We start from the raw sequence: 12046 nt of genomic DNA on the forward strand, positions 1-12046 counted from the left end.
ACAAATATGTACGATATTGATAAAAATATTCCAATTGTTTGAAATAAAGCCCAAATTGCTTAAAATGAATAATAAGGGGAAACAACCGCATTTTCGGAAAACATGTATTTTTCATATTAAGCAAATATATCTGAGTTATCAGAAGTGTATAAAGTGTTTGCATGTTTGTGCAGTATTACAGTAAGGCATATTTTGCAAAGTACAGCCATTACAAGGCATATTTCCCAAGTACAACCATTACAGGGCATATTTCGCAAGTAAAGTATTTTGAAGAGTTTATTGTGCATTTGAATGTTGTTACAAGCTCACAGAACTGTTTGTTCGCACATAATTATGAGGACCATATTTTCAGTGTGTTTGTGTATACTTTGTGGACATCGCAAATGGATTTCAAAAACCCTTTGCACTTGGGTTTGACAGTAATATTGCTGAGAAATGCAGAGTGTTTGAGCAAGAGTATGACATTTTCATGCAGGCTGCATTTTCTGATAAAGATTTATTCTACTTAATTTATCTGGGTCAGAAGCCATTGAAAGAGAACATTCATTTGTGTATACACCTGCTATCTATACAGGAGAGGGAGGAACCCATCATATTGTTGTACCGGCTGAGTCATGGGAGGACCCAGAGTGCTTAAAACGTAAATTTAGAGAAATGTGTAACCCCCAGACAAATGTTACAATAGAAAGGCACTTATTTTACACAAGGGATCAAAAGCCTCGTGAAACTTTTGCAGCATTATATAACTGACCTGAGAAATAAAGCTAAAACGTGTAGATTTGGTAATTTAAGGGATGAGTTGATAAAGGACAGACTTGTGTGTGGTATAAAAGATGGTGGTGTGAGAAAGATTTTGCTTTGTGACAGTGATTTAACTTTGAATAAGGCCATTGAGATCTGTCAGATATACGACACAGAAAAGCACACAAATATGCTTACAAATGAGAACAGCTCTAAAAGGCACGTTGATAAAGCTCATGTTGATAGTGTGTAGCACGTGGTGAAAAGAAACAGGCCCAAGCACATGGCAGCAACTGCAACCCCTGCAGCACTGGCTGGTAAACCCAGAACTTTCTAGCAAATTCCAGGGTTCGCACAGTCTTAGTGAAGCATAAGAGTTAGTCAACAAACTCAAAGCATGGGCCCCAAGCTAGTTGAATTGCCAACTGTCGTAACTGTGGTGGAAGTCATGAATCTAAAAGGGAGGAATGTTTAGCTTTTGGGCAGCAGTGCCACAGATGTAATAAATGGAATAATTTCAAAAGGTTTTGTAAATCAAAAGGCCCATATGCTTTTATTAAAAGGGAGCATTTTATGAACCGAGTTGATCGGTTAGTCAGTGGCAGTTCTTTTCTTTATGTTGATGGTGTGTCAGTGCTTCATGAAACGGTCAGTGGAGTGCATTTAAGGGCAAAGAATGAAGTATTTTGTACTGTTCAGATAAATGCAAACCCACAGAGCTTAAAGCTGATAAAGACTGCAAGTGCTATTTTATGTCAGCCGAAACATTTGCTAGAGTGTGTCATGGTGAAAGGCTTGATTTGGCAAAGTGTGAGAAGCTTGTTGCTTATGGAGGTGAAGAAATTCAAACCGAAGGCTCAGTAGTGCTTTCATGTTACTTTGCTGGAAGAAACTAAGACTTGTTATTTTTTGTGTTCAAGAGGCACATGCAGTCATTATTAGAGCTCAGAGACAGTTTGAAAATGGGACTGCTTTCATTTAGTATGGAAGTCCACCATGTTAGTTTAAAAGACCAGTACTCTAATTTTGCCCAGCACATTTTTTCTACTTATGCTGATCTTTTCGAAGACAAACTAGGCAAACTTCCAGTTGTGCACTCCATGAAGTTAGACCCAGAGGTCAGTCCAGTTATCAGACCAGCACGTAAAGTTCCAATAGCCATGCAGGACAGAGTCAAAGCCGAGTTAGATAAAATGATGCGACAAGGTGTGATTTGTCTAGTTGAAACTCCAACTGAATGGGTATCTTCCATGGTGGTAGCTTATAAGAAAAGCTAAGATGATGTCAGAATATGTATTGATCCACAAGATTTGAATAAAGCACTAAAAAACCTTATCATGCAATGCGCACAGTCGAAGATGTCACAGCTTTGATGTCAAATGCCACTATTTTTTCTGTCTTAGATGCAAAAAGTTCATTTTGGCAAAGTCAGTTTGACAAAAAATGATCATTGCTCACTACGTTCAGTACTCCGTTTGGCAGGTACAGATTTTTGAGAATGCCATTTGGGATAAATTCTGCAAGTGAAGTCTTTCAACATGCAATGGAGCAAATTTTTTCTGGGTATCCTTGTGCTGTTATAGTAGACGACACACTGGCAGGAGGTTGTGATGAATCAGAACATGACAAAAACCTCAGAAATGTTCTAGATATGACATGTCAAGTGACTCTTAAACTCATTTCACACAAATGCAAATTCAGGCTACAAGAATTTACTTATGTTGGTAATTTATTTACCAGTACAGGCTTACGACCAGACCCTTCAAAGCAAACAGCCATTCTTGAGATGCCAGCACCAGACAACGTTAAAGCCCTGCAATGTTTTCTTGGCATGGTCAGCTACCTAGACATGTTTATTCCAGACTTGAGCCAACTTTCAGCACCGCTTAGAGAGCTGACACATAAAGATGTATCTTGGTCTTGGTTAGAGCAACACCAAAGAGCATTTGATGTCCTGAAACAGAGAATTGGTAGTCCACCAACCCTCAAATACTATGATGTTCACAAGCTAGTTACACTTTTCTGAGATACTTCAAAATTTGGTCTTGATGCAGCCATTCTACAAGAGTATCATCCTGTTGGCTATGCATCGTGAACTCTTACACAAACTGAGATGCAGTATGCCCAGATAGAGAAAGAGCTTTTGGCAATTGTGTTTGCATGGTCAAAGTTCCATGGTTATGTTCATGGCAGACCTGTTCAGTTTGAAACAGACCACAACCATTATTCACAATCTTGAGAAAGCCTATGCATTCACCTCCAGCCAAACTGCAAAGTATGATGCAGAGATTGCAAAAGTAAAATTTCAGTCTTGTCTACAAGAAAGTCAGACTTCTTTATCATGCTGATACATTATCCAGATCGCTGAGAAACACCACAGAACAGCACGAGAATGAGAACCTTGATTTTGGTGTCATGGAAGTGAGAAATTTTTCTTCCACACGTCTTGATGAGCTGAGAGATCACACAGCCACAGATCCAGTTTTACAGAGGCTCAACCTTTTAATCAATCAAGGATGGCCGTCAAAGCAATCCAGTTTACCACAAGAAGTGCAACCTTATTTTCCGAGATTTTGTTTGACAAAGGTATCATAATGAAAGGTCTAATAGTAATTGCTTCAAAGTCCTTGTAACCAGAGTACATTACTGTCTTGCATCGTTGTCACCCAAGAACCGAATCTACCAAAAGAAGGGCGAAAGGACTAGTATTTTTGCCTTCTGTCACAAGACATTGAGAGAGCACTTTCATCCTGTTCAGTGTGTAATAGTACAAAGCCACATCAACAGAAGGAACCACTTCAGCTTAACCGGATTCTGGAACTACCTTGGTCAATAGTAGCCATTGACCTCTTCGAGTGGACTGGTCAACATTATTTGGTGTTAGTAGACTCTCCATTTGGTTCGACATTAACCTACTTCCCAACCTTGCATCCAGTACTGTCATTACTAAGATGAAGCGTCATTTTGCAGTCCATGGTAGTCCACACAAAGTTATTTCTGACAGTGGCACGCAGTTTACAAGCCAACAGTTCAAAAGATTTGCTGAAGACTAGGGCTTTACTCATGTCACAAGTAGTCCAGTGTACCCGCAGTTATATGGTTTGGCAGAACATGCAGTTCAAAGTGCAAAACAGTTATTAGAGAAGTCAAGCAATCCAAGCATAAGAATCATACCTTTAGTCAATTTTCCACTTTTATAACTTATTTTCACTGTGTCACTGCAATATTTTCATAGTATTTGTTATATTTTGTTGCACTTTATCATTGTACGTGCCTTTGCATTTCACTGACCTCTTTGTTGGCTCCTGCACAGTTGAGTGACTTTTATTAGAGTGTTTCTTGGTTTAGTCATTGTTTGTAGCTTAGTTCACTTTTTGGATTTGTCTTTATGGCTTTACATTAAGAAGACTCAGGACTGTGGTCTAGTGGCTGTGGGGCAGTCTGGTCTGTTCTGAGCTGAAATCACAGAGAAATGTTTGAATGTGACCTTTTGATTGGTTTTAAGACTATTGTACATGGTTAATCAGTTTTCTGTGCCTATATGAAGTCAGCCTGTTTGTACAGCTCCTCACAAATGCTTGGTGACCACACTGCTTTTTCTGGAGAGTTTGGCATGGATCCAATGCAATCCAAGCACAAGATAAGTACTTCTGGTTACCTTTGCACTTGTATAACATAGTTTGGCTGTAATCCTGCTATATTTTTGTATTGTTATATTTTGTTGCACTGTATCATTCTAAGTACCTTTGCATTTCACTTTCTATATTGCTAGTTCCTGCACTGTTGATTAGTAGAAATAAGTTTGAGTTTGACCCTCTGATTGGCCATAAGGCTGTTTTGTGTGTTTAATCCGAATTCTGTGGCAGTATGAAGGCAGCCTGTTTGTGCAAAGATGCTGTCCATGCAACAGGTTTTGACCGTGCCTTGTATAAACACAGGTACAGGCACCTAGAATTGACATTATCTCTGTAAAACTATCCTTGAAACTTCATCAGTCCCCAGTTGCACAAAGGGAAACTAGCTTGCACAATAATGACCATTATTCCTAGAGTTTTCCATTAGGCACATCTGTTTTTTACTCAGTACACCTTCATCAAACTTCTAATAAAGTAAAAATAGCCTGCAACTAGGGATATGAGCCTTGCTTCTGTCTCTGCAGCCTGCTTGGTGGATATGGCCATCCTAAGGCAAAGTAGCAGTTAGCTCATGTTTACTGACAATCAACTAATTCTTAAAAAAAACTGATAAGGTATGTGAGGGATGTAATTACAGTGTCACTGGAGGCAAAGCTGTCATATACAATCACTCATAATACCAGTCATGTTGTCAGTAATTCACACATTACACCTACCAGATGCAGTAAGGCTCAGGCACACAGACCCGCATATGCTGAGGCTCTTAAATGTAATATTACTAAACCCCAAAGACCTGCCACATATTACACTTAGAAAAAATACCCTCAACAGCCACAAAAGCACTCCACCAAAACAGAAGTTACCACAACATATACAGCGACTTCTCACAGAGCCTCAACTTCTAAGCCGATAAGGCAAGCCATCACACAACCAAATATTTTAGTCATAGGAGACGCCACTGTGAGAAACAAAGATGTCCCACTTACCAGGCTGAGTAAGGAGAACATCGCGGTCAGTTGCCGTCAGTAGCCAGGATTTGCTAGATCATGTGTGTACTCAGGTCACTGGATAACAAGTACAAGTATGACTCAGCCATAGTCCACATGGGTGTAAATGACCTGAGACATATCTCCCTAGACTGTATGAAGAGAGACATGATGGAGCTCTTGGATTATGTGTACCAGGCCGGTAAGAACCTAGCATTAAGCAGCATTTTACTTTCTCCAAGGATGACGCCACAATCGGAACAGAAGATGATTGACTTTAATAATGGCTTACTTTTTGGTGTCACGCCAAGGGGTACAACATTTGTTAGCATGGGAGGATATGGTTGACAGACCATGTTTCTTTGCCAGGGATGGTTTGCATCTGTCCCCAATAGGTTTTCAAATAAAAACATTGTCCTCCACATTGTGCTTTTTTAGGCCATACCAGACTGACAAACTTTCCGACATAGCAAAACCAACCCTAGAAAATCTAAACTTGTTACTGGTGAATGCCAGGAGTCAAAGGAATAAACTCCATTCCCTCCAAGCACTCTTCAGCCTTGAGAATGCAGATATTTGTGCATTTGCTTTGATTTAAAGCCATGAAGAGCACGCCTGCAGTTCCAGGCTACAATGCCTTCCATACATTTAGACCAGCTACTACATATGCAGGGACTAAAGGTGGAGGTGTCTTGATTTAAATGAAAAACAAACATACTTCAAGGCTGGTCAGACAGGGTGGTGTTCTTGAGTTTCTCCATGTCCTAATTACCATAGGCAAAATCCCATACTAAGGCTGTACAAGCTATAGGTACCCATCTGTGACCCAGGAAACCCATAACACATATTTGAACTTACTGGAGACCCTCACCATTCAACGCAATATCATATTCATGGTTGACTTTAACTACCCACACTATAAACTGGGAATCATATTATGACCCCAGCCTTGCAGGCACAGAGATTCCTGGATTTTATCAGCAGAAACACCCTGGATCAGGCAGTCAGTATGTTCTCTAGGGTTACGAGCATACTGGATCTGCTTCTCACTAACTTAGGGGAATGCTGCACCCACCCTAGTATAATGTCCTCTCTGATATGTTTGATTCACAAAGGAACTATTCTAAGGCAAACTTCCTACTATTAAGTGGTAACCTGGCAAAATTTTAAGTCCCTCACCAAACCCTGAGAACACTGCTGGCTATGTGTAATTATCCACAGAGACCCTATTTATTTATTTATGTATTTGTATTTGTTTAGTGGGGTAGTGCCCTGATAAATATTCATTCCAGTGAACGAGCACAGTGCAACGTACAATCAAGCTGAGTGTAATGTACAATACACACATTAGTTTCTAAAGTGAGTCAGTCTTCAGTGAATCTTGAGAAAAGAGAAAAGAGAAGAGAAGAGATTTGGAAAGGAGATAGGTTGGGTAATATGTCTTATGTTGAAGCAGGAGCACTTGGCTGGATGAAGAAGTGCTTTTTGAATTGCATTCTGAGTTTAAAATAAGTGTTAATTTCCTTAATGTCAATGGGAAGTGATTGCCAAAGAGTAGGTGTCTAAGAGGAGAAAGCATGTGCCGTGCTATGGAGTTTGGTTCCAGGAGTAATGAGGGTTTGTGTGGCTTGTGAGTATAGTGTCTCAGGTTGTATGAGGATTTTTTTTTCGTGAAGTCTAGCTGAAAAGGGAGTAAATATTATGTGGAATTGGCGTAAGTTTATAGAGGTGAGATTCTGAAAGTAGTTAGATCCTTTGTTTCATAGGTAGCCATTTGGCTTTTTCTAGGGTAATACAGTGATGCTGACAGAGCTGAGTTTGTAACAAATTGGCAGATTCTGTTAGAGATAGTCTGGATTGTAGCAGTGTTTTTCATGGAGGCAGAAACAAAAATTCTGAAACCATATTCAAGTTGAGAAAGGAGAACTCCTTTGCCAATGGCTGCTCTGGCTGGTTGGGATAGAAAAGGGGAGATCTTTTTGGCCCAGAAGAGGAGTGAGTTTATTTTGGCTCTCACTTTGTGTGTGTGGAAATGGAAGTTTAGTGACTGATCAAGCCATAGTCCCAAGTATTTGAAGGTGGAGGTTGTCTATGGAATTGTTGTGGCGGTCAGACAGTCAAGTGGTTGGTGAATTTTCTGTGGAGTGCCAAAAAACATAGTTTTGGTCTTGGTAAGGTTGCGATGTAGATTATTTTTTATGAGCCATTGGTAGAACTCGTGTAAGGACAACTGGAGTTGGCATTCCATTTTATTTATTTATTTGTTTATTGTTTATTGTTTGATGTTATGTAGTCCTATCTCGCCATAATTCTTGCTGGATGGGTTCTGAGCCAATATTCGGCTCCGACTCAGCCGATACTAAAGCTCGAGAGCTTTTATTGGCTCGAAGCTAATCTCTGTCCCATGGTGCCTCATGGCAATTCCCCAGATCTCGTTTGCCGCAAAAGCTTCGAGGTTGTCTCCTTACTGGCTTGTTGGCTAAGTAATAGATTTATTTACTAAATATTGTCCTTTTCTAGCTTTTTTCTTCTTTACATTCTTTATTAGTGTTATCTTGTGTGACTGTTCTGAGAGTTTTGACCCCTATTTTTCCCCAAAGGATTGTACGGCCCGTTTAAGTTAGAGGGCCGTAGTTGCCCAGTTAAGTTAGAGGGCCTTTCCTCCCTCTGTGTGTGTGTGTGTGTGTGTGTGTGTGTATTAAAAAAAAAAAAAAGTTTACAATATACGCTAGACTCTTCTATCTTTACTATCTTAGTTGTTATTGTTACCTTAGTAGATAGTAGTTTAGTTAGTATTGTTGTCTTCTCTAGCTTGACTATAGTTTTTCTGTTAGAATGTCTAAAAAAAAGGACAGAGAACATAAGGACCATCGCCCTTCGGGCTTTAAAAAATGTGATAGATGCTCACAAAAGATGTCTTTAACAGACAGTCACACCAGTTGCGTGTACTGTTTAGGTGAAGCTCATTTGCAAGAGCTCTGTACCTTTTGCCATGCGTTCAGTACCAGGGTCTTGAATTAGAGAAAACATAAACTAATTGATAGGGGTCTTATGACCAGTTCCTTTCAGGAACAGCTGGAACTTGGTCAGGCAGCTCCTAAGACTTCAAAGCGTAAATCTTTGGCCAAAGCGTCGGAGCCAAGGAGTTCTGGTTCCGATTCAGCTTCTTCCACATCGATACCGTCGGTCTTCTCGGTGCCGAGGCAACTTTCTGTATAGACACAATTACCTGATATTGACCCTGTGTCACCTCTTTGAGATCTCCTATTTTGGAGAGGAGATCTCCTGTCTCCACCCGATCCTCCAGGACACTCCCAGATGAGGACATTGAGCGGGTGGTGAAGAGGTTGCTTTCAGATCCAGCTCTGGAAAAGAAATTGGCCCCTCCAGACCCAAAGGCCTCGAAGCTGACCCCTTTGCAAACCACTGCTCCACCTCCGACTGCTTCGCTCTCGGAGTCAATCACTTTGGGTTCTTCGGTCTTGGATCTGTCGGTTCCGGGGATCCTCCCTGCTTCCTCGAAACCGATTACTCTATCCTCAGTGGGTTAGTCTGGAGCCGAGGGATCTGGGTGCCAACTCTCTCGAGTCAACTCTGAGGGGGACAGTCACCCTGGGTTTTCTTCGGAACCGACCCTCCCTCTCGGTGCCTCGGCTCGTCTCAGTTCGGCTCCCACATCTGCTTTGGAGCCTTTCCCCCTGCCTAGGAGCCGACCATCTGTCTCCTCGAAGCGGAGGTCTTCTTCGGAGCGGGGGAGAAAGGCTTTCGAAGCAATAGAGAAGGCTTTATCCTCTGCAAAAGCCATACCTTTGGAACCTGTGTCCCACCAGCAGCAGGCAGCAACCTCTTCTACCCTGCCCCACCCACAGCGTAGGGAACCAGAGACCCAAGCAGCCCCCATTGGAGGTGCCCCCTCTTCCGAGACCTCCCCAGATTATCCCACTGGAGAGCTCCCTCGGAAGAGACTGTGTAAGAGGAAGCATGTTGACTCACCTGAGTCTGTCACTTCTGACACTGATTTGGAGGAATTAGAAGGGTCCCCTAGATCCCCCTCTGAGAATGTCTCTTTCTGACATCCTAGAAATCCTCAGACAGAGGGGTGACTGGAAGACCTCTAACCCTACTGAGGACGAATCAATGTATCTTAAGGCCTTTGGTTCCCGACCTTCCACCTCCTGGGTGACACCGCCTTATGACTAACTCTTAGGGGTCATATCGTGGAAAGTCTGGACCTCCCCAGACTCAGGGGAGCCCGTCCCGAGGAGGCCAAATAAATTCATGACGGCACCTGAAGATAAGTCTTTTCTTACCAAAGGAGTTCCCGCTGATGCTATGGTGGTAGCAGCGGCCACCAAGAAGAAATTGTCCAAAACATCTTCTAATATCCATCCTCCTAACAAGGAGTCTAGGACGATGGATAGGTATGGGAAGCGTACCTTCTCTTCAATGGCATTTACTCTAAGACCGCTGAATTACCTTACCCATTTTACTCGTCTTCAGAGGGATCTCCTGAAGGAGTTGGGAGATACCCTTAAGGGTTCAGTAGCTCCGGGATCCATGAATAAGGTTTCTGCTCAGCTCTCCACCCTTAAGTCTGTAGCTAACTCCTCCATGAGGCTGATATCGTATGCAGCGGCTGGAGCGAGTAGGGCGGCCGCAGCAAAAATATCTCTCAGGAGACATTCTTGGATGCATCTTTGTAATTTCACGGAATCCTTTAAGTCTTCCTTCACCAAAGTCCCCTTTGATGGTTCATCTCTTTTTGGATCTCAGGTGAAAGAGACTTTGACCAGGTGTGAGCAGGAAGGGAAAACCTTATCTGCCATCGGAGTCTGTTTCTCCCTCCCATCTAGACCCTATCCCAAGGGTAATACAGGAGGGTAAATGTGGTTCCATAAATCCCAAAAAGGTTTCCCCTCAGGCACAAGGTCAATGCTCCCCTAGAGGCAGTGGGGGAGGATATAATGGAAGATGCTGTCCTCATGGCAGAGGAGGTCCGCAACACCAGGGATATAGAGAAACCTTCTCTGGTCGTCCCTTTCATCGCCCCTGTGGGGTTACCCGACTGTCCGCCTATGGAAGCAGTCAGGGGTCGTCTATCACTGTACCCAAGCGCCTGGCTAAACATTTTGCAAGATCTTCAAAGAACAGAAAGACACTGCAACCAAGTAACTCTGGAAAAACGAAGTCAGCTTAAACCCAGCAGCAAATTATGAGACTCCACAAGTTGTTTTTAGCGCTTTCATTCACTTTAATCTTCTGTGAACTTCCTCAGAAACAACTTCACCATCCATACACCTGTTTAAGTACTATTCAATCACAATTAATTTACGTACATAATTGATGGCAATGAATAAAATTTAAAGACATACCATAAAAAATTACTGAAAACTATATATAGTACATATGAACTCTTAAAACATCCTAAATAAATACTTCTCAAGTATATGTTTAACACTAATATAACTATATCATTTGAATATGTGATATCACAATAAAAATTATGAATTCATTTCCAGGAAACATCTCACATTTATAGTTTCATTGAGACCTGGAAATTTGTCAGCTCCTAAAAATATTTGCCAAAAGGACTCTTTACATTCTAATAAAAGTTTGAAATTACCACCAAATGTTACACTATTTACACTATCTAGAACAGCAAATGTAAACTTTTAAATTCATTACAAATGATAGAATGCCTTGCTAATGCATTATTTGTGTCTTTTTCTTTATAGCCAAAATGTGTTCACTAATTCTGACTTTCAAGGCTCTTGTGGTCATTCCCACATAATAACTTGGACATGTTTGGCACTGAGCAAAATAAACAACCATAGTACTGTGACATGTAAAATACTGTTTTGACCAATGTGTTGTTCGTAAATGCTTAAAGTGTACAAAAGATGAATTAGTGATGTATCTACACTGTTTACAACAGTGGCAAGAAAAGGTGCCTTTAGTTTGTATGACACCCGTTCTATTTGTAGTACATCTGTTTTCCTTTTTCTCAAGTATACTTTTTAGATTAACTACTTTTTTGAAAGTGAACTTTGGTTTGATGCCTAAAATGTTCGCTAAATCTTGGTTACCCAAGATAATCTTCCAGTTATTTACAATAATGTCTTTAATAAGCCACATCTCATTAGAAATGGGTAGCAAAAAGGAACCACTAAATTCCCTATTGTTCTTAGTTTTTACTTCTGTGACCAGTGACCCTACTGTTAAAATAGGCCTTGCTGTGGTCTCACGAAGAAATGTTACTTCTCTTTCTATTGTTTTTAACCATGCCAACTTATAACCTCTATTGACAAAAAATCCCCTTAGATTATTTGTTTCACTCAGAAAAATCTCATTGTCAGATGTCAACCTGCTTAGACGAATGTATTGACCCTTTATAACCCCTTTCTTCATGTGGTAAGGGTGTATACTGTTTTGTGCAAATACTGATTTGCAAATGTAGGTTTTCTATATATGGAACTTGAAAATTTTTAAGTACATTGTCATAACTTAAATGTAAATCCAAAAAAATTGATGTTAGTTCCAAATTCACCAACAGTGAATGTTAAACAATTTGTAGTGTTGTTCAAATAATGAACAAAGTCATGAAATTCCTGTAAGGTACCATTCCATAGAAAAAACAGATCATCTATGTATCTGGTGTAAAAGATGATCTTGTCTTTGTAAATA

This window comes from Protopterus annectens, chromosome 13.part0, assembly GCF_019279795.1.
Source record: "Protopterus annectens isolate FY-2018-M chromosome 13.part0, PAN1.0, whole genome shotgun sequence".
NCBI lineage: Eukaryota > Metazoa > Chordata > Ceratodontiformes > Protopteridae > Protopterus > Protopterus annectens.